We start from the raw sequence: 24,371 nt of genomic DNA on the forward strand, positions 1-24,371 counted from the left end.
TAGTAAATATTAGGAGTTAGTATTTTGTATGTTAAAGGCTCTTAATGTTACTAGATAAGTTAGGATTTAGGACCTTATATAAATAAGGGACATTAGTCATTGTTGGAAAGCAAGAGTGTATGCTTAATATCCCGAGTTAAACATAGTTGGAAATCTTAGCTAGTAGCTAATTGTTGAAGGATTGATTGTGTTATTGTTATTGTTTGAATAACAATACAAATTGGGTTGTGGGTTAATCTAATAACAAAATATTGTATCTTTGCATTTTATATTATTTGTACAAAAAACCCCAACACATTAATATGACAAAGTATTTGTCATTTTGAGTCACTTTCAAGTCATTATGGATATTGGGTCGGTCATCTCGAGTTGGGTCAATAAAAATTTGGGTCGGGTGGTGTCAAGTCGGGTCAGTTTGAGTTTCGGGTCAAGCAAATTCGAGTCTTTGAGATCTCGGGTCAACTTTATCGGATCAGTTCATCTTTGTCAGGTTTTAGAATTCTTACTCTCAATTCTCAAATAAGGAATTGGATAAATTCAATACACAATGGGCCCATGACTAGAGAAAAGCCCGTCCATTTAACCTAACCCTAATTTACTCCCAGTATAAATTCCGTATAGTTTCGCATATTTTCTCATCATCCCTCCCTCTCCCCTTCTTCCTTTGCGGTTCTGCCTCCGATTTTTTCTTCAATATCGTCTTAATTTTCTCCCTCAATATTTTCGTAGTCTTTATAGTTGTTCTTATGATCTACATAAACTTTTTATTCGTCTTATTGATCGAAGACATAGAATAATATGTTGCGATGATGATAAATGCATTATACCCAGCTCATTATGAGATCTCCTCTATTGGAGATCTGGGAATTTAATCCATCCATTATATCTGAGCTTCGAATTTCAATTCATTTTTTTTATTTGAAATTTTTATTTGGTTGATTTCAATTAGTTGTTATTTTTAGGATTTGTGATTTTTAATTTCGGTTGAAAAGATGAACCCCAATGATGCTAACAAACCATGCTAATTCTGATTAAACCCATGATTGATTCATCTCTATATCGATTCGATTTGCTGAGGGTTTTTTTTAATTACTTTGTTAATGATTCTCAAATTTTAACTAATTATTTTAAAATAAAAGAGGAATTAAACACCTGTTTTGATTCATGAACCATTTAAGTTCTTACCCTCTGAATACCAACAATGTATGGAGTAATTCTTTTAAAAAAAAATATTACTTTAATAGATTTAATTGGGCAAAAGTATCAATGATGTCTACATTGTATTGATTGTTTTGCGACATGTTGATTCAGTGTTCATTAAATAGTGTCGACGACGATGATTAGTGATTGGGAACTAATTCTTCCATGACAATATGTCACTTGTGAATTGTAGGATGTGTCTAGATTGAGAAGATCTAGAAGATGGTATTTACATCAAGCAGGAAACATTGTTATACATCTTCGAAGAGAAATTAGTATCACAAATTTTCATTAAACATTGTTATACATCTTCGAAGAGAAATTAGTATCACAAATTTTCATTAACTTGTGACAGCGCCACATGATAGATCCTATTCATCATAATCTTCTCCTTTGGTTTTGGCACAGTACTTTAGAAAAAGTATTAAAATAGGAGTAAAAGAGTTGTGTGGGGTTGGTGGATAGAAAAAAAGGATGAATTATTAGTAGTTAAATAAAGAATTGTACGGCCAAAACATAAAAGGAAGGTAATAAAATGAGTAAAATAGTTGCGTAGGGTTTGGTGATAGGAGAGGAATGAATAAAATAAGAGTAAAAATTTTTAAAAATAGAAAGGGAAACATTAGTTGAATTATCATTAGTTATGTATATGTAAAAATTGTAAAATTTATAAAAGTTAGATATTTTTAATTTATTCGTAAAGATGAATAAAACAAGATTTCATTGAATATATTTTCACCTATTGATAGATTTAGAGCATGTTTGGCCTAACTTATTAATAACACAATCTCATTTGTGACGACACGTATCCGTCACTTTGAAGTGATGGATACCATTTTCTCTCACAAATGACCCAAATAGAGGAGAGAGGGAAGCACATGGAGGTGCTCCCACCTTATACCCGCTATTCGTTTTGTGAGTGGCATTATTCGTCACTTGCTCACTCGTCTTCAATAAGACTAATTGTATTAAAAATGAGTTTTTGTTTTTTAATCTTAATTTTTTAAAAGTGTTTTTTTAAAAGCAAATTGCTTCTTCTATTTTTATTGGCAAAAAGATTGTTTGGCATTTGAGAAATAAAGACAAAAAAATTAGAAAAAAAAATTTAAAAATTTTTTTTAAGAAAAGAATATACCTCAACATGATTGAGGAAAGTCGTTCCAAGCGTTCCAAATTAGAACGTATAGAACTAGTTCAGGACCTCTATATTGTATGCAATCTACCATTGTCTTTCCTGCACATCCATTTATATTACGACACATGACATCATCTTATTAGCCTAATTTAATTTATGTATTTTGATTTTTTAAAAGCTTTATGAATTAATTTTACAAATTAAAAAATAATAAAAAATATACTAATGTTTTTAACTTTTTATTTCGGAGAAGTGGTAAACTAGCCCTTAAGTTTGCACCAATGTGAAAATAAGCCCCTTAACTTTGCTATAAAGTGAATCAAGCATTTTTTTATTTTTCCGGTCAAATTCTCACCGGATTTTTCAATTTCTCGCTAATTTCTCATCAAATTATACTCCCTCTCAGTCACTATAACGTTCTCTTTTTCCCGAAACGGATTATTCAACTAATTTTCCCCTTTCTATTTTTAGAAACTTTCACTTTTATTTTATTTATTCCTCTCTCCTATCACCAAACCCCACACAACTCTTTACTCCTATTTTATGTTTTGGCCACACAATTCTTTATTTAACTACTAATAATTCATCCCTCTTTTCTATCACCAACCCCACATAATTCTTTTACTCCTATTTTAATAATTTTTCTTAAGTATTGTGCCCATATCAAATGGAAACAATATAGTGACTGAGAAGGAGTATATGTTACATGGATAAGAGTAAATATACATACATACACTATGTACATATATCATTGCTATACAAAAATAAAAATTATTTTCACTACTATAGTTCTCTTTCATCTACCCTATTTTCCCCTAATTTTCATCTCTCATCTCCATTTCTATCATCGAGAAAAAATACCACAGAATCGTTGAGGAAAATCGTAGAAGACTAACAACAAGTTCCCGAGCTTCAAAACTCATCGTCTGTGTCTTTTTGATAGGGTATCCTTTGTAGAATATACACATTCTACAATAAGTCACAAAGCAAATGTTCATGTTATCTATGGTTATTAGAAAATGTAATTGGATAATCAATTTTGCATAACAGTTTATTTGTAGATCTCATGTTATTTATATGTAAGACTCCAATTTTTATGTTTTTCCTAACACTTCGTTTGCGGGAAAAAAAACTTGTACAAACATGTAGAAATATGGGTGTAATCTACACATATGGCACTGTTTGAATATACCAGGCCCAAAAACTAGTGTGCTAAAATAAGATGTATAAATCTTGCGGATACATGTATTTGTATAAATATATAGGGTAGAAAGGGTGAAAGTTATACATAATATGTACAACATATGAGATATTGGTAAGAAATTGGCAATCCGGCGAGATTTTGACCGGAAAAGTAGACAATTAATAGATCCTACAACCAGTTGTATCCAGTTGTATGCTCTAGAATCCGAGCTATATAATAAAGTTTTCGAGTTTTGTTTTAAAGAAATCGAGTTATACCATAAAATTTCTAAATTCACTCACTTAAACATAAAAAAAATTAACTTTAAGAAAGCTCAATAAAGTTACACATAAGCTCGATAAGATATAACTTGGTTGTATGATACTATTGTACCACTAGAGGTATAATGTTATTTGTGAAAAGTAGAAAGGAGCTTGATTTCACTTTATAGCAAACTTAAGGGGCTTATTTACTTCAAAGCAAATTTAAGGGGCTTATTCTCACATGGATGCAAATTTAAGGGACTACTTTACCACTTCCTCGTTTTTTATTCTCATTAATTAGAGACCACATTTGATATGCATATCTTATTTTAATAAAACCGTGTTTCTTTTTCGTATTTTTTTATCTATAAAACTTAATTTATAACTATTATCAAAATAAAATTACAATATAATGACAAAATAAAAATATAGTATGTTAAAAAATCGGGAACTAGGTTTTATTAGGGCTTGATAAAATAACAAAATGAGGAACTAGGTTAAAAAATATATATTAATATTTTAATGGAGGAGCTAGGTCTAAGTAGGGTTGTAGGAGACTTATTTAATACTCCCTCCATTCAACTCTACATTGCATGTATTCCTTTTTCGTCCATTCAACTCCACATTGCACCTTTCCTTATTTGGTTGTACTTTTATTACTATAATTCCACTATTAAGGCCCACAAATTACACAAAGTCCTAACACTTTCTATCCGTTTGTTGTACTTTTAATATTATAATATAATTTTCTTAATATTTGTGCATAAAACATATATGCAAAGTGGAGTTGAATGAAGGGAGTAAGGATAAAAAAAAGAAAACTATCTAATTACTTTTAATCAAACAAGGTAACTACTTTCAGAAAAAGAAAAATCAAACGGAGTTAAATTCGAAATGGTGCCAAGTTTGTTAATGAAAATTTTTCAAGATAATGTCCATAACTCAAGAAAATCAAAGTTGAGGTATTTGTCATGCCCTTTAACTCTTTAAGTCACCTCGGGATCTATAGTGTTCATCAACCAATTTATGAGCATGGGAATGCTTTTGATTCGTTAATGTTACCATAACGAACCTGTTATATATGTACAACGAGCAAACAAAACAACACGTACTGAATATGCCCAGTTATCAGTTATTTAATTTCGAATGAGATTAGGTCCATATGTTAAGTAGTTGTGTAGCCCTAGAAAATAGGGTGAGGAAGCATCGATTTTGGTAGAGGTCTCGGACCTGGGCATGACTGATTGACTGCTGGCCAGTCTGATTTTTATGTTACGATGCTATGAGATACTCCCTCCATTCAACTCCACAAGGCCATTATGCTTTATCACGTTTGCCAACGCGGCTTTTACTCGACAAATATCTTTAGTTACGTATTTGCAAAAATTATAAAAGTTAGATATTTTTAATGTACTCTTAAAGACGAATCAAATAAGATCTCACATGAATATATTTTCACTTATATATCGAGAGAAAATTGAAGTTGAATGTCTGCTTGTGAATAGTGTGCAAAAGAGATAATGGCCTTGTGGAGTTGAATGGAGGGAGTATGTATTAACACGAAACCACGACTTAACTTCTCATTCATTCTAACAAGGTATTTATAATATGTAATTCATAAGAAGAGGTATTAGGTATTACACATATATCTAATCCACAAGACTACATAATACGGGCTTAATCTCGTCTACCCTTTTTCTCTAGTAATCGCATTTTAACCTTCAGAACAAATGAAAAACATGGCATTTGAAGAAGATTACCTAGGAAAAAAAGGTCGGGCTACTGGTTAGGAAAAACAATTTACAACGTCTTTGGATTGGTACTCATTGACTACAAAGTAGAGTACAAATCACACACACACAGTGACATACTACAATTTGACGACTATATACAAAGTAGGAGTACAACTTATGCAACCTTAAGCACCTGGTTAGGATCAATAGTGACCAATTGCCCACCATATGAACTCTGTCCACCCTTGTATAGGCACGTAAATACGACGTTATTCGTGTAAACACCATCACTGCCGTGTTTAGGCGGCTGCCCTTGTTGTGGTTGCCGTCTCTTGCTTATCCCAAATTTGGCCAAGTCCATGTTAAATGGCATCCTGTAATGTAGACTAACTTCTTATTTTTTTTGGTGTTATAGGGAAATGCTGTGTGTTGTCCTACTGAAAAATGTTGTGGGTTATCCCTCTTTTTATAGGGGAATTACGGGGGAGACCTATTCAGTAAAAGATCAGTAAAAGATAGGATCGCATTATGTAAGTAGGCCTCTATTATTGCTTAGAAAGAATAGATTCCTTTGGGAGTTAGTAAAAAATTGACAAGTGACTGTTTATTCATCAGTCGGGTGACGGAATAAATTATGTGCAAGGAATTAAGAGTTAAGACCACCTATAACACTAGAAGATTAAATACGGGCTGGGGCCGTACATGTTGGAAATATAGTATCACTATAGGAGCGAAGATATAACTAGAGAATATTTGTTGTTGTGTCGTGGTATGGAGGTCACTGAAAAGAAACGAAATCGCCCTGACTACGGTACAAATCGATATAGGCGTCGTCCCCCAAGGTCACACAACACTCCTAAGAGTTGTGTACTCAACCATTAGGAGTTGGAACTCATAGTAGTAGAGATATATGGAAATGTGTATCTCAAATGACTACACTTCTCATATTTATAGTGATTAATTAACATCATAATCACAAAGATAGTGGCATAACTCCACCATATACATGGCAATAAACATGGAGTTAGTGGCTATAATTATGCAAGTAGTTGTGAGATGCTTTTACGAGGTAATGGAAGACATCTCTCTAATATAATGTATTTAGACGACATTGCTAGCCTTAACATTACTTCCAACAATTCCCCACTAATGCAAAGGATAGACAAAAATTCTGAGCACATTAATAAGGATCGATACTTAAGTATTAGTGTCTTTCGACTTGAACTAACACATTAGTGAAATGGAACAATTCTTTCATCATCTAGAGAGTGAACGAATCTTGAACTCCTAGACTCCGGGGTAAATTCCAAACACATACCTCACCTTAAGTTCCAAACGAGTTCCGCGATACAATTCAACAAATTTATGGCCAAATGAACCTTGGGATTCTCATGAGTGCTCTAGAGAGATAGCCTAGTCTCTCATAGAAGGAGGCCAATCCTTCACACTCACGTAGGTGATTCTAACAAGTCTATCTCTATATAAACCACTCACGCATGAGCTATAGAATCATTAAGAGCTCTAAGGCTCAACCTCTCAACATAGCGGTGAATCCATCAAGTCCTTCTCAATAAGACCACCCAAATAAAGGGATATAGATTAATTAAAAGCTCTAAGGCTCAACCTTTCAACATAGCGGTGAATCCATCAAGTCCTTCTCAATAGGACCACCCAAATAAAGGGATATAGATTCATTAAGAGAAATATCTCAACCTCCATTATTACGGTGATCTCATCAAGTCCGTCTTACAAGGACCACCCAATTTTGGGCTATAAGACCATTAAGAGTTATATGCTCAACCTTCCAAAATAATGTACCTGTCATAGGAATAGGATGTGTACACAAGTATGAGTTATCTATGGCTTCGTTAGACCACCCTTGCATAGCAAGTTCCGGTATCCACCACAAATTCCTCAACTAATAGGCTTTTGCCCATTCCCCTCGACAATTCTAGGACTTCTTTATTTCTTAGTGCATTAGCTTAAATATGTTTCACTCAAATTTCACAAAGATAATAATTTGTGAGCATATTATTCTCAATCAACTTTCTCAACTCAAATCTGCATAAAATGTGTAAATCTGCAAGTCATTATACACATTATTTTAGCATTATTAAGTTGATATTAGCATTATGCTAAAGATAAACATTAGGCAGAACTCCATGCCCCCACAATTAAGTAATTGCTAATAATAGCTTCACAATCACCCTGCATCTTACCCTGTAAGATTAAGAGCAATATAATATGCTTACACAATAGACAAGGTTATAATAGTCTTCTCAATAAACTTAAAACAAGATCACCATTAAAGGAGGAAATGTAAAGTAGTCACCATAGATCTCACCTTGTCGATCGTCATTACCTTTTGGTCTATCCAATATCTTTCTAAATATCTAACATAGTGCAAATCTTAATATTGCACCTTAGGCACTTCACCAAATGTGAATGATAACTTTGGTAATGAATACACAAACAAAATGTACTTAGCTGCATAAGCTACATTGAAGCAACTATAATTATACATATTAGACTTCTCACAATAGTCAAAACATGTTCTTTTATAACTCATTAACATCATTGTTCTAATTAAATATAGAGCTCCACTCTCATGTCGTTTAAAAGAATAAATAACCTTCTTTATTATTTTCTCTTTCTAATAAATTGACATAGAATAAAGCATACACGTAGTATTTGTGATTTTGCACCCAAAATCATATTATTTACTAAAAGCTCTATATACATCATCATTCTTATATTAGAAAACAACGAATCTCGATGATTGTTTCACTTATATTTACTCTTTGCAAATCCACAATATTTTACAAAAAGAATTTGACTTCTTATAAACATAAAATCAATAGCCCTTAGTGATGCGTGCCAGAGTTACCTTGTGCCATGATTGCCTTTAGAAGTGAGTGGTACTCGATAGAGTAGAGGGTATTCAATCGAGCATCTCGGGCACTCGATCGAGTAGGGGCCACTCGATCGAGTACGTTAGTTACTCGATCGAGTAGCGTCTTTCTAGCGAGGGTTTATAATCGTGTTTTGTTAAAACCGCAAATCATTTTCCGCCTCTTTCCCTAAACCTAGATGTCGTCTCTTCCTCTTCCTTTCACCATAGATCATCCCATAGAAGCCTTTAAGGATGCTTGTGACATAGGAGTGAATAGCTTGAGTCGGGTAGCGGTCTCTCTGCCAGATTTCTACGTGTAGGTATGTCGTCATCATCATCTTTGCCATTGTGTTTTCAGTTAGGGTTAGAATGGTAGTGATAGAGGATTGTATTGTGTGTATAGGTGTTGCTTGATTGATTGGTGTTGCGTGTGTGGACGTGGAATCGCTGCAGTCGCTTAAAGGTAGGTTCGTCTACTTAGTTTCTATTGTTTGTCTAGTGTGTCGGCTGTTGTGTCATTGTTGTATTGTTGTCGTGACCGTGTGGTTGAGTATACATGGTAATCGGTTGGTGTATGTTGTTTTGTTGGTTGTTGTTGTACTGCAGCTATCTGTGATTGATTGTCTCTGGTTATCGAGGTGTGTCCTCGGCTGAGTGGAGTCACTTGCGGGAGTGGCTTCACGCCCTAGTTTCGCCCTCCGTGGAACCCGCCACGGGAGGGGATGTGCACATTAATGGGACAGGGTTTTCGCTCGGTATGTTGAGCGTGGCTTAGGTGGGAACGGCTGCGGTCCCCCACTGGCAGGGCTGGTCCAGTGGACAGTCGGTGACGGAGATCGGTTGGAGTGGTTGTGATTGTGTGTGTGTTTGGCTGTGTTTGTAATACGTTTGTAGTGTTTGTTGTGTCTTGTCTCGATTCATCGACCTTGTGTGGTTTGTCTCGTTTGTCTTGTGTGTCCGCCGTGATCACTTATGGTGAGCGATCCGTCTTAGCGAGTCTTTGTCTTGGATGCTTTGGAGTCTGGTTCGGATGAGTCCTCACGAGTAATGACGAAGTAGTATATAGTTGACGAGTTGTATCTTTCATTTAATAGTTTAGACGTAACACTTGTAATATAACTGTAATTGTTCTTTTATCGACTTTTGATGATTACTTACCTTGGGCAACCGGGATGGTGATGCCCTTATATGCTAAGGAAGGTCTAGTTAAGGCTCCTCAGTATATGAGGGTGTCACAAAGTGGTATCAGAGCGACGATTTTGGAACCTGTAACAAATGAACCAAATGAAAGTAGTGAGTCTAATAAAATGAACCTGGTGTATGTATATTGAAAGCCCCAGCCTGTAACACCCCCATATTCAGAGGAGCCTTAACTAGGCCTTCCTTAGCATATAAGGGCGTTACCATCTCGGTTGCCCGAGGGAAGTAATTATCAAACGTCAATAAAAGAACTATTAAGTTGTGTTACAAGTGATTTAAACCAAAATACAACACAAAGGTACAACTCAAGGACTACTCGCTATGACCATCATAACTCGTGAAGACTCATCCCTGCCCGGAAACCAGCTATCAGCATCATCAACACCTGCTAAGACCGACTGCTCACCATAAGGGATCACGGCAGACACATAACAAACAACCACACAAGGTCAGTACTGAGATAAGACAAGACAACTACAAACAACAATACAAACAGTGACACTAGTCCCAACTGCAATCACAACAATCCATCCAAAACACATCGATCGTCCACTTTGGACCGATCTGCCGATGGGGACCGCAGCCGTTCCCACCTAAGCCCCGCTCATCAAACGAGCGACAACCCTGTCCCATTAATGTGCACATCCCCTTTCGTGGCGGGTTCCACGAAGGGCGAAACTAGGGCGTGAAGTCACTCCCGCAAGTGACCCCACTCAGCCGAGAACGCATCTCGAGAACCATCACCAGTAATCACGACCACCAACACAGCACAATCAATTACCATGCCAAACAATCACAATACTAACATAACGACCGACACACTAGACCATCTGTAAACCGAGTAGGCGAACCTACCTTTAAGCGACCGCAACCAATCCATGCCGACAGATAACACATCCAGCAACCAAGCAACGCCTATTACCATCATGCAAATATCTATTACTAACAATCAAACCCTAACTATAGAGACAAGGACACGGATGATGATTGTGACATACCTATAGGGAGAGACAAGGCAAAAGACCGCTACCCGACTCAAGAGACGCTCTTCTAAGGCACAAGGATCTTCACAAAGGCTTCCATGGAGGTTTTGAGGTGAAGGGAAGGAAAGAGGCGGCGAAGGATAGGAGGAAAGTGGCGGAAGTGATTTGCGGATTTAACAAAACGCGATATAAAACCCTCGCTGAAAACCAGGCACTCGATCGAGTACCCAACCTACTCGATCGAGTGGCCCCCTACTCGATCGAGTGGCCCCCTACTCGATCGAGTACCCTAGCTACTCGATCGAGTAGCCTCTACTCTATCGAGTACCACTCTTAAAACGCACCCCAAGATGGTCTTGGCACACTTCCCTAAGGTTACTCCCGCTCCCAAGGACAGTCAACGCTGGTCAAAGGATCCCTAAAAGGGCGGGTATTACAGTCTTCCCCCCTTAAAAAGAACTTCGTCCCCGAAGTTCAACTCACCTCTCCCGCTCATGGCATGGAACCAACCCAATCTCACCAATCTTCCCGATCAGGTCATCACCCCTTGTAAACACCATTCCCCCCCCATGTCATCATCATCACCGTCCACCAATAAACCTATCGACTCTTGTCACTATCATGCAAGCTTTATCACAGTCAACCGTTATTTTATATACACCTAAAACATCCGACGCGTAGTGCGAATCGCCGCTCACGAACTTCCAACATACACTAATTCTTTGTCCAACCATCCATCTAGAACATGTCTCACATCAACTTTCATGTGGTACAACTAATGCCACCATGTTACTTGGCAACATGATTCAGATATAATCACACTCACTTTAAAGAACCAAAGAAAATAAGTCGTTATAATTCAACAACAATTTTTTTTTTTTTTTTTTTTTTTAACACATGACACCAACCGCCTTATAAACAACCACCAACAATATTATAAACAAGCAAAACACTATTCGAAAACAACCTTTTTATTTCGCGACATTACTCTTCCCCTCTAAAAAGGAACTTCGTCCCCGAAGTTCACCACCCAAATTACCACGCATTTTACTTATTATTTGATTCATGACATGGGTTAAACACGTTATCTATTGCGGACATTACTCGTTAAGCACGCGATCGTTAAATTGGCAATTATACACTAACCACAGGACTAGTTATTTGTTTTTCGAGAGGGCACGATAATATGGTATGCACAAGCATAGGCGAAGTTACAACGGCGACAAATAGATCGTAAGGAGGCGTATGCAGTATTAAAGTAACAAGAACTTATTACCGCCTTACTAATTGTGACAAATACGCTTATAAACTTTAAGTACGACTTCCAACATATGAATTTAACAGTTCGAAGGTGTTACTACGCACTAATAACCACATTAAACATTAAACTTGTCGTTATAAAACAATTGAACATTTTTAATTTCCAAAAACCCCCTGTGACACTCGATCGAGTAAGTATCGGTACTCGATCGAGTACCATGCTACTCGATCGAGTGTGTTGGCTACTCGATCGAGTAGCCCGAGATCAGAATGTTTCCTTACCTCCTTTCTGCACTACTCGATAGAGTGTGGGGTACTCATCGAGTACTGCAGTCAAGTTCTTTCATAACCCGTCGTAAACCCAACGTATAACACATGATTGTCACATAAATTGAGTCAGGATGATGCCCCGACTCTCAATAATCCTGCAAAAGGTTAGAGTAGCAATTCCGGCCTTATGGCCATCCATACAGATCCGACTAAGTCTCAATAATTAAAAGGAAATAACTACCAAAGTCTAACAACAATATCACCATCTAACATCAACTACTATCAACAAAGACAAGGACGAGGAGTATCACTCCTCCTGCTGCTGCTGCTGCTGCTCGAACATCACCTCATCATCACCACCATCTGAAGTACCTGCTCCTGCTGACCCGATCCCCGCATCCACCCCTGCTCCTGCTCCTGGGCCCACGTACCATGGGGTCAAGCCACCGTAAGGGAAGGACTGAGGTGCCCCCCCACGTCGACTGATCCACCCCGTAGGCATGGAAAACCCCCGAGTAGTTCCCAACTCCACTCCACCAAACTGGATGCGGTCCCTCGGTCCCTATCCCCTGAGTGTATGCCATCTCGTTCATGTTCCGGAGTGTCAAAGTAGATGACACTCTCTCCGACAAGTAGCTGGACCGCGTCTCCGGGGTGTCGAGATAGGGGTAGTACGGGAAAGGCTGCTGCTTCTTGTGGTGCCTCCATTTGTGGCCTAGTCCCCGAGGCCCTCTCCCTCACTCGACGGGGTCCCCTCACCACTCTGGGTCTCTCCACCCTCCGGACTTCCGCATTCTCGCCCTTCGTCGGCTCCGGCATCTCCTGGAGGATGGTGCCATCAATGAGATAGGTCTGCGGTGGCGGGGTCCGTCATCATCCTCCTCCTCCTCGTCATCCGGGTCCCACAGTCACCCCTTGTCGGCTCAAGGGCTCCGTGGTGGGAGGTGCTCGGGAGCCGGAATCTTCATCCAACTCATCCCCCACACCCTCCATGCTAGGCTACCGTCAGCCAAGGTTCTCAACCACTTCAGGTCGAGGTAGTATTCACGATCCATGGTAGGCACATGAGGTAACTAGAGGCACGTATGCCGAAGAGGCCTCAAAAGAGGTTAGCTTTTCAGCTAACCGAGTGGCAATAGCACCACAGCTCAAGTATCGAGAAGGAGAAGAAGCCATCAAGGCAAGAGCAGCACAAACTATGGAAGGAGCATTGAAGACCACTTTCTTGGTCCGCTCCGGGTTAGTACGACATCGAAGTAAGACCTCATGGTTGTTCAACTTACTGATATCCTTTCTATCATAGAGGAGGTTTGAAAGAGAACGGAGGAAGATTCTCAAGGTGATGTGCTGAACGTCATTAATCAGCATATTGCTCGAGGTGGGAGCTTGCTTCCCAGTCAAGCAAGGCATTAGGCGGCAGACGCCGCACTCAGCTGGGATGTCGGTGATGGAGTCCTTGGGAGGCTTGGCCAACCCAAGGTGAGAGGCAAACAAATCCATGGTCAATGTAAAACTGGTATTCATCAATCTAAACTCAACGATCGACCCATTTGGGTCATAGTTAAAGGAACTCATGAATTCTAGGGTAAGGAAGGGGTAAGTGTGCTTCCTCAGCCTATACAAACCAGTAAAACCCAAGGTCTCGAATATATGACGGACATCCGTCTCTATTTCCAACTCTTCTAGCACACCGGTGTCTATACACTTTGTGGGTCTCATCTTGCGTTTTTGTAAAGCTACAAAACGCTCCCTTTGCTTAAAGTCAACAAAAACAACAGAAGGGTACTCAGAAACTGCGGGTACTACCGGTCCACTAGCCTCCCCCCTCTCAAGTGGATCAACCCTTCCCCGTTTACTCTGACGGGTTCCAAGGTTTAGTCTCGGCATCTGCTTTAGACATATGTTCAAAAAATTTATATAAACATGCAAGCATATACTTCATGTAATTTGGGTTCTATATACTTAGTAAGTTTACTATTTCATCAACCAGTTCCATATTTGAAGCACATAAATCATGTCACCAAACTTAGTTGCTCAGCTAGGTACACACCAATTTTCCAACCATTCTCAGCATGTGAAGCACATATTCCACGTTGTTACTTTGGGTATGAAATAAGTATACATGTTCATTAGCAGTTTCTACGATTTCAACACACAAGTTCATATTATTACTACTCATAAGGCATAGTGGTGAAAGTAATTATCATGAGGGCCGCATATGTTCAGCGAATTTGAATACCCTATCATGCTTCTAAGGGTTGTTCTAGTACATTGCTAATTACATGTTACTAATTCAAGAGAATGAATAATTTATGACAAATCAATATCACCCTTCACTATTATGTAAAACAACTCAATCAAAATTTTCAGACGGTCTTTACAGCTGTGAAAATTGTGGCATGTATTCATCAATCATTGTTTCTATTATCATATTGAAGTTCAATTCATGCTTATATTGTCAATTACAACATCAATTTTCTAATTCTAAGTCACGAATTTCTCATAAGGCACTTTTAAGACGGAGTTTTAAGGCAACTTTCTAAGGGTAAAATCATCAAAATCTATCCTTCAACATGATATAATCAATACTTAAGGCTCAATACTACCATTTAACCATTGTAAAACAACCAAAAATCGTTTTCAATTTTGGGAACCCTAGAAATTTCGGGTTCATCTTGTGCAATTTCTAATCTAATCTACAGCAATTAGTCACCAACAAACATGGAAAAGAGGCATGTGAATCATATTTCAACTATTTAAAGCAACTATTACATCATGTGAATCGAAAATTTCAGATTATCTCATCATTCTAACACATTCAAAGTAACAAAAAAATCACATAAATTAAGAAGAATAACATACCTTGATTGATTAGTAAGGTAAAGAAACGAATTAAACAAGGAAATCAACCCCAAGAGTCACTACTAACCCAAGAGAAAGAGAGGATTTGAGAGGAGAAGTAAGGAATTGAGAGTGTTTAAGTGTGGGTGTGTCGAAAAATAGAGAAATAAGAAGAAGAAATAGAAAGATGGAGGGTTTTAAGAAAACCCGTAGGAATTTCTTGCCTTGATAACCTACTCGATCGAGTGCAGGGTACTCGATCGAGTACCACCCTACTCGATCGAGTAGGAGCTAAATCGTCGAGTATCTGCAGGAATTTTCCCACATTCCGACGTTATAGCCTCCTAACTAGATCGAGTGAGGTCTACTTGGTCTAATACGCACTTGCACTCGGTCAAGTATAATTAAGTGCTCGACCATAGGTACGAAATAACTTGAAGATTCCTGCAAAAACAACATCGCGTGTCGATTCCAGCTAAGTTCGGAATTCGGCACTCATTACCAAGTTCATTCACGTATTACTATTATTACCAAAATCTACCATATTGTCAAACAAATGGAGTTTATTCCACTTACACTACACTCATTACTCTACTCGGTTTACCTGCTACCGAATCTTCCATAGACATAACCACATCGTCGTATTACATTTAAGTTTACTTTATATGTATTACTACCAAATTGAAACATTTAAATTAATATTAGTTCATTCTTTCACGTATTACATAAATGCATACTTTTCAAACAAATTAATCTACCATGTTTCACATTCTATCATAAGCAATTTATCTTACTTAAATCAAATATTACGCAGCGGAAAAGTTTCAACTAAATAGCAAAGCATATACACCTTACCATATACCATGGTTCGGATTATTACTCGTCTATACTATAATTATCATTATAATCATCGCGGTAGGATCTATAATCTCACTTACAACTCCCGTCATCATAAATTCTATGGCAACTACCCACGTGTTCACTATTCATATTACACATTCGATTTCACACTTTCACGCATCTCCATGACGAGAAATTTCGTCACGCATCACATAGCTATCATATAGGCTCACTAATCATTCAAAGAACTCCATAACTTCGTCAACAATTACCATATTCGATCCAAGCATTACTATCACACCGCTATTAATTCTAACAAAACTTAAGGAGGTACTCAAGCACAATTAACATACATAGCACACATAGACACACGGACTCCACATTCCCATCCCATGTTCTTGGCTTAAGCGTCATGGGGCCAAGATTTTGAAATGAGGGCGCCTACTCACCCAAAATCTAGCATCGGTTGGGGCTCCCATTACACATACACCAGGTTCATTTTATTAGACTCTCTACGTTCATTATGTTCATTTGTTACAGGTTCCAAAATCGTCGCTCTGATACCACTTTGTAACACCCCCATATTCAGAGGAGCCTTAACTAGGCCTTCCTTAGCATATAAGGGCGTTACCATCTCGGTTGCCCGAGGGAAGTAATTATCAAACGTCAATAAAAGAACTATTAAGTTGTGTTACAAGTGATTTAAACCAAAATACAACACAAAGGTACAACTCAAGGACTACTCGCTATGACCATCATAACTCGTGAAGACTCATCCCTGCCCGGAAACCAGCTATCGGCATCATCAACACTGCTAAGACCGATTTGCTCACCATAAGGGATCACGGCGGACGCATAACAAACAACCACACAAGGTCGATGCGAGATAAGACAAGACAACTACAAACAACAATACAAACGGTGACACTAGTCCCAATCGCAATCACAACAATCCATCCAAACACATCATCGACGTCCACTTTGGACCGATCCACGCGAGTGGGGACCGCAGCCGTTCCCACCTAAGCCCCGCTCATCAAACGAGCGACAACCCTGTCCCATTAATGTGCACATCCCCTTTCGTGGCGGGTTCCACGAAGGGCGAAACTAGGGCGTGAAGTCACTCCCGCAAGTGACCCCACTCAGCCGAGAACGCATCTCGAGAACCATCACCAGTAATCACGACCACCAACACAGCACAATCAATTACCATGCCAAACAATCACAATACTAACATAACGACCGACACACTAGACCATCTCTGTAAACCGAGTAGGCGAACCTACCTTTAAGCGACCGCAACCAATCCATGCCGACAGATAACACATCCAGCAACCAAGCAACGCCTATTACCATCATGCAAATATCTATTACTAACAATCAAACCCTAACTATAGAGACAAGGACACGGATGATGATTGTGACATACCTATAGGGAGAGACAAGGCAAAAGACCGCTACCCGACTCAAGAGACGCTCTTCTAAGGCACAAGGATCTTCACAAAGGCTTCCATGGAGGTTTTGAGGTGAAGGGAAGGAAAGAGGCGCGAAGGATAGGAGGAAAGTGGCGGAAGTGATTTGCGGATTTAACAAAACGCGATATAAAACCCTCGCTGAAAACCAGGCACTCGATCGAGTACCCAACCTACTCGATCGAGTGGCCCCCTACTCGATCGAGTACCCTAGCTACTCGATCGAGTAGCCTCTACTCTATCGAGTACCACTCTTAAAACGCACCCCAAGATGGTCTTGGCACACTTCCCTAAGGTTACTCCCGCTCCCAAGGACAGTCAACGCTGGTCAAAGGATCCCTAAAAGGGCGGGTATTACACAGCCGATGCTAGATTTTGGGTGAGAAGGCGCCCTCATTTCAAAATCTTGGCCCCATTGTGCTTCAGCCAGTCACTAGGTATGGGAATGTTGAGTCGGCAACTATGTGCCTAATGTGTATGGTGATTATGTTGGAATTGATTGTGGTCGAGTCTCCGTTGAGGTTAGCATGTGCGTAATAGTTATGTTAGAATCATATATGGCAAAGTTTTGATGGAACTAATATGTGTGTGGAATGATAATGAGGAACGCGAAAGGTTTTATACGATAGAAGTATGTGAAAAGAGTAGGAACGTGTGAGGTGATATGGAATGTGGTAATGGCTGTGTTTGGTTCAGGTTGCTAGTAATGGTAGTTTCTTTACGGATTTATAAGTCTTATAGTAGTGTTAATGATGATAGTTAAAGAGTTGTAGGATTATAATGAGAATTATCAAAATAGTAATGGATGCATGTAATATATGAATGGTTGAAAGCTTCCGCATGTGACGTGATTAATCTGAGTAGACTAATTTGTTTATGTTGAAACATAGTTACTTTGCTAAGTAGACTTGGACGATACATGGGAATGCAATGCTAAATAAGTGTCTAGAGTAATGCGATTGTAAGTTGCTAGTAAAGTCGTAGACAAAGGTTTAGAGATGAAGTATTGCGTTAAGTGTATACATGAATGATTTAATAGTGTGGTAAACAACGTTGTGAAGTTCGTTATGGAATAATGTGATATGAATCTTAGTTGGTGAAACCGTTGCGATATATTTGAGTAGTAATGGTATAATGTGAACGAATATGATAACCGGTGACGACTTCCGAACTTGGTTTGGAATCGACACGTAATGTTGTTTTGCAGGGATCTTCAGTTAAACTCGTAAATTCCGACCATGTACCCAACCTTACTTGACCGAGTCTGAGTGCTTACTAGACCGAGTAGACCTCACTCGATCTAGTTAGGAAGCTATGACGTCGAGAATGTAGGAATTTCCTACGAATACTCGATCAAATAGCGCCTACTCGATCGAGGAGAGGGTACTCGATCGAGTACCCGAGACACTCGATCGAGTAAGCTACAGTACCGACAATCTCACGGGTTCATAAACCCCTTTTCTTTACTCTTTCTTCTTATTCTTCCTCACAACCTCGCAAACCCTAACCCCTATATCTCTCTCAAGCCCTTGAATTCTTGTGTTTGTGGTGATCTAATTGGTGATTTTCATAGCTTTCATTTGTGCTTTTACTATACTCCTTATTTGATTAAGGTATGATTTCCTTCCTATTTTAATGCTTTTCATCAATTAAAAAGAAAGTTAGGTTGATAGAAAATCTGAAAAATCGATTCATATGGAAGAAAATTGGCTTGTAATTGTTGTAATATGATCTAGATGCTTCCCTTTTATGATTATTGTTGTTTATAATACAAAAATCGAATAGAAATTGCATATGCTTGTGATCGAAATTTCTAGGGTTTGGTAATTTGAAGTGAGTTTTGGTTGCTTATTACATGTAAAAAGGGAAAAATTGGGCAATGTATGTTGTTATGCGTATCATGTGGGGAGTTAATTTTTGTGATTTTTACCTCAAAATTTGTCTTAAAACTTTATCTTAAAAGTGCCTCAAACTAAAATTCGTCTCATATGATTGGGAATTTGTGTTGTACATGGATGTGTTTTGAAGATTTAAGTCTTAAAGATTGTAATAGTTGAGTTAATTCGTGTTAATTATGATGAAATTTTCACAGCTGTAGAGACCGTCTGAGATGTAAAGAATTGAAATTTTATTTGTAATTTGGGAAATTGTTGGTGATAGTGTGTACTTAGATGATTCTTTCATGGCTTAATTTGTATAATTAGCATGTTTTGGTGCATATGTGTTGCTTATTATACTTCTTATTGTATCGATTGCGTCTGTAAGACATGGACCAAGGTTAGTCCTTTATTCCGTCTATTGATTGTATTAGGGTTGAATTAATTCAAGTATATATTAATTCTTGGGACTGATTTCATCATTGAAATCGTAAAGTTAATCTTACAATTTGTAGTTTTTATATCACCTGTATCTTCATTAAAATCAATTTTACTTCAATTTCTTGTTGTTCCATCTGATGATGGAAGAATTTATTTCACTATTGGCGATGTGGGTATTAACGATCGTCATCACCACCACGCACAGATTCTCTATTTCACGCACAATCACCCAGCCACCACGCATTATCATCCCACCACCAAGCAGCCTCTTCTCGATCTGTGACGGTCGCACCAGCCACCACTCCCAATAACAATTATCTTATAAACACTATTTTCAATATTATAGCTAACAAACAAATTCTTTTTAATAATTGATAGAAAAAATTGCAGTAAATAACATTAACAATTGTTAACAAAATAAATTAAATTAGAGAATTAATCTATAGTTGAAATTTGAGCGATTAGATTATTGAGAAAAATAAGAGTTCATTTAATTAGAGTTGAGATTAGAAGGGTATTAAAGGAAAAATTTATGACAAAATGTATGTGAAAGAGTAAAGTTTATAGGTGAAAAAGTAATTCCAAAATTAATTCATAATGTGAGAATTTGGATGCTCTTTGTCGCGTTGATAGATACTCGTAGTATCTAATTCTCTCGTGGTAGACCGGGGTATCCATCGAAAGTGAAACAAATCTTCGTGATAAGCTTGATGCTATGGGGATTGGAGATTTGTTTTTGTGTGATCACTACGGAGTAGATAGTGATTCCATATAAATATCAAGTGCTTGATTTAAAAATAATTACTTTGTCAATTTAAATATTATTCATTACGTCTAGTTATTTGTTTACCTTTCGTTTAACACAAATGCCAATAAAAGAGGAGTAGACTAGTTATTGGATGATAAATGGACTAAAATGAGTGTGAAGAATTAAGTTACTCATTAAAAGTATTCCCAAAATAGAAAGGAAAACAATTAACTAAAATATTTTGATGTAGAACGGGTAGGTTTGAATAAACGAGTTTGGAAATTGTAAACTTGAAGCGAAATTGTAATCTGGATTGTTGTTGTTGAAGTGAGAATTGAAGTGAGAATTGATGTTATTATATGCGTGAATATCGTGTGGATAGTAACAAAGAACAGATAGTAACTAAGATAAGTATTTGTTTATCTTTTATATTCTTTTAAATAGGTAGTTTAATCAACGATAAATAAACGATCAGGATAAAGCAATTATATGATATGATGACCATCTTACATTTTTACCCTTTGTTAAAAGTGGAACTAGGACCCGAGTTACCGGAGAGGACACAACTATACAAGACACCATACTAATGACATTTACAATTCTTAGGCAGCTGAAGCTACTAAATAAAATTGATAAAGGTCTTCGAGAATTTGAAATTCTTTGCAAAATAGTGTTAGAAAAAAATTGTAAATTTAGGCCGCATTTGAAAATATTTTATCGTGTTGGGGTTCATGTATGCACCGATTGTGTACAAACTTAAGAAGTTCATATATGTTACGTCCCCACACTTTAAATTAAATCATGTTTCTCAATTATTGTTTACATTTGATTAAAATATCGCTCGTAAGAATAAAAAAAAACAGCGAACAATTAACTGGGACTGGGAGTACAAAGCTAAGGCCCTGTTCTTTTGGACTTAAAGTCACTTAATTTCAGTTCACTTCAGATCCTATAAGTTCGATTCGATTCGAGATCCTATAAGTTCGATTCGATTCGAGATCCTATAAGTTCGATTCGATTCGGATCCAATAAATTCGATTCGATCCTATAAGTTGATTCGATTCGAGATCCTATAAGTTGATTCGAGATCCTATAAGTTCGATTGAGGAAAAATTCGGATCTTATAAATTTAGTTTAGAAAAACTATATACAGAGTATTATTTTTACAGACCGATACAGAAATATTTGACATTAATTATTCGATACATACATTATTATTTAAAAAAAAAATCACTCCTCTCATTAATAATTTCAGCGTCACAATATATTTGGGCATGTTTGATAAAAAGCGGAATAAGGTCATGTATTAGGTACGAAACAACATAGTCAAAAACATTTGGCGAGGCAATGGATCCGTTATTGAGAGTGATAGTGAAAATGAAAGTGATGAGGATTATGATAATATGGAAATAAATGGTTAGAAAAAAAGATATAATATGTGATTTATTTGTTATCGTAATGTAATCATAGTATAATGTATACACAAACCAATGCATATAAAGCGGAAAAATGTTATTATTTTACCTTGTGTTTTAGACTATAATTTTTTTTATCAATGTTCTCTCTTGGCAAGTAGTAATAATAATAATAATAATAATAATAATAATAATAATAATAATAATAATAATAATAATAATAATAATAATAATAATAATAATAATAATAATAGTTAAGTTAAATAAAATAAAATAAAATAAAATAAAGTTAAGTTCGGCTCCTATAAGTTTAGTTTAGTTTAGTTCAGATCTTATAAGTTCAGTTCAGTTCAGATCCTATAAGTTCAGTTTAGTTCAGATCCTATAAGTTCAGTTCAGATCCTATAAGTTCAGTTCAGTTCAGATTCTATAAGTTCAGATCAGTTCAGATCCTATAAGTTCAGTTCAGTTCAGTTCAGATCCTATAAGTTGAGTTCAATTGAGATCAGATTCGTTTTGTCAAAAAAAGCAGGCCTAAGTACTAGAATCCAAAAAGAGGAGAGGAAATCGATCAAACCTCGAGCTAATGAACTATTTACTTTAGTATTGAAAAATCACTTATTAAATTGAATTTTAGTGTTGAATTATATCAAAATGAATTATATTTGCTTCGTTGCTAAATCATTCACGGTTCATTCACATGATTATTGCTTTTGAACAAGTTAAACAAAAAGTGATACAACCAACTTTATTCTTTTTCAATACCTTTAATAACGTAATTAGCAACCGAAATCATTGGTAAATATAAATTTATGCTTTAAAAAGGTTAGCAAATACGGAGTAGTTTGTATATATTCTGTTTATGGACATTACAAAATTGTTCTATTGAAATTTGCAAAAAATTGGTAACACAAATTACATATGTTTGGTAGAGTTGTTATCAATCCAAATAGAAATAATATTAAAAAGAATGTTTAAAATGTTTTTATATATGCCCGTGCAACTTTGCACGGGTATTAAGCTAGTAAAATATATTTACACACGTTTTAACAAATTATAGTAACCCATGGTGACGACTAACGACATTGTCCAATATGTACTTGCAATTTGGAGAGAAACGGGTGAAGGGTGCACAACACTCGATTTGGATCCTCTTCATTTTCTAAAAGAAATAGAGGCGTCTATTTCTTCTTACAGATCTATATTTCATTTTGCAGCGATCTAAGATTTAGTTTATATTCTGAAAAACAATGGGAAAAGAAATAAAACGGGAGAAACAATATAAAGTTGTCTTGCAAAAGAGAAATGGTCTCTCCATTTCTTTTAGAAAACGAAAATGATCCTAACTCGATAAAACCGATATAAATGTAATTACATTGATAATGCAGATATAATTTGATCACTTTATAGTTAAAAAGTTGTTCTTACTTTGCTTTGAAATAAAATTTTACTTTGAATTTATAAAGTTTCTTGTCTTATTTCTGGAATATAATCGTTGTTTCTAATCAATTGGTCATCTTCGCATCTAGTGATCACAATAAAATGGAATCGTGATGTTTCTAGAATTCTTTGTGCCAAATAGTATAGTGAACGCATCTTCCAACTTCCAAGTTGGCCCTTCTCATCATTCTCGTATGTGTGAAGCAATTATTTCCACGTACTCTTTGTTATGTGATTGTTCTTATCTACCTAGTATAAAAGCCAGGTTTTTTGAAGGCTTTCATTGGCTGAAAATTATCCGAAATTTGGCAACATATAGGGCCCACTAGACCTGGCAAACAGATCAGGTCGTGTCGTGTTCGTGTTCGTGTCAACTTTAAATGGATCACCACTACCCCAACCCTAACCCGACCCAATTATATAAACGGGTCATTTGTCTCAACCCTAACCCAACCCATTTAATTTTTCTATAACCCAACCCGACCTGTTTAACCCATTTATCTTTTAACAGGTCATGTTTAACCCATTTATCTTTTAGCGGGTCATTTTTAACCCATTTAACCCGTTAAACCCAATAAGCTAATAAAATAAACTAAGTTTTAAAAGCCCGTTATCCCTAAAATAAGGAATGAAAATACTTATTTGTAAGTTGTTTGGGTTGATTATTGATTCCACCCAAATATATCATGACACTTTTAGATAAGCGGGTTATTCATGTCGGGTTCGTGTCAAAAGAGCCCAACCCTAACCCGACCCATTTAAGTTTCGTGTCGTGTCCGTGTCAACCCAATTACTTAAATGGGTCATAACGTCTTGACCCTAACCCGCTAACTTCGTGTCGGGTTCGTGTCGTATTTTTGGGTCGTGTCAATAATTGCCACCTCTAGGGCCCACCACTTTCTATACACCATTTAATTACCCTCTCTCCTCCCATCTCCTCTCCTCTCCCCACCCAATTCAAATATGAAAAATTATTCCGAAGAAAACGATTTTAAGTTTATTTTCCACGTTTTTTTTATAATAAAATCAATTTATTAATACTAAGTATAATCTAAGCTAATCTAATTTGAATTAATATAATCTAATCTTTTAAATGATCTCAAGTAAGTGATTACAAATATTTAACATCTAAAAATTACTTATTTTTTTTGAAAAAATTGTTTTAAAATCTTCAAAA

At 36.8% G+C, this 24,371-nt stretch overlaps 2 non-coding genes across 2 annotated transcripts; both read left to right on the top strand.

Moving 5' to 3' along the window:
* The first annotated feature begins 796 nt into the window (after positions 1 to 796).
* Positions 797 to 899, top strand: LOC141658355 (small nucleolar RNA snoR69Y). The gene has a single exon (XR_012549246.1). It is a non-coding gene; the product is annotated as a small nucleolar RNA snoR69Y (small nucleolar RNA).
* Positions 900 to 995: 96 nt separating this feature from the next.
* Positions 996 to 1,083, top strand: LOC141658357 (small nucleolar RNA snoR53Y). The gene has a single exon (XR_012549248.1). It is a non-coding gene; the product is annotated as a small nucleolar RNA snoR53Y (small nucleolar RNA).
* The last annotated feature ends 23,288 nt before the right edge of the window (positions 1,084 to 24,371 follow it).

Source organism: Silene latifolia, chromosome 5, assembly GCF_048544455.1.
Source record: "Silene latifolia isolate original U9 population chromosome 5, ASM4854445v1, whole genome shotgun sequence".
In the NCBI taxonomy this organism is placed as follows: Eukaryota; Viridiplantae; Streptophyta; class Magnoliopsida; order Caryophyllales; family Caryophyllaceae; genus Silene; species Silene latifolia.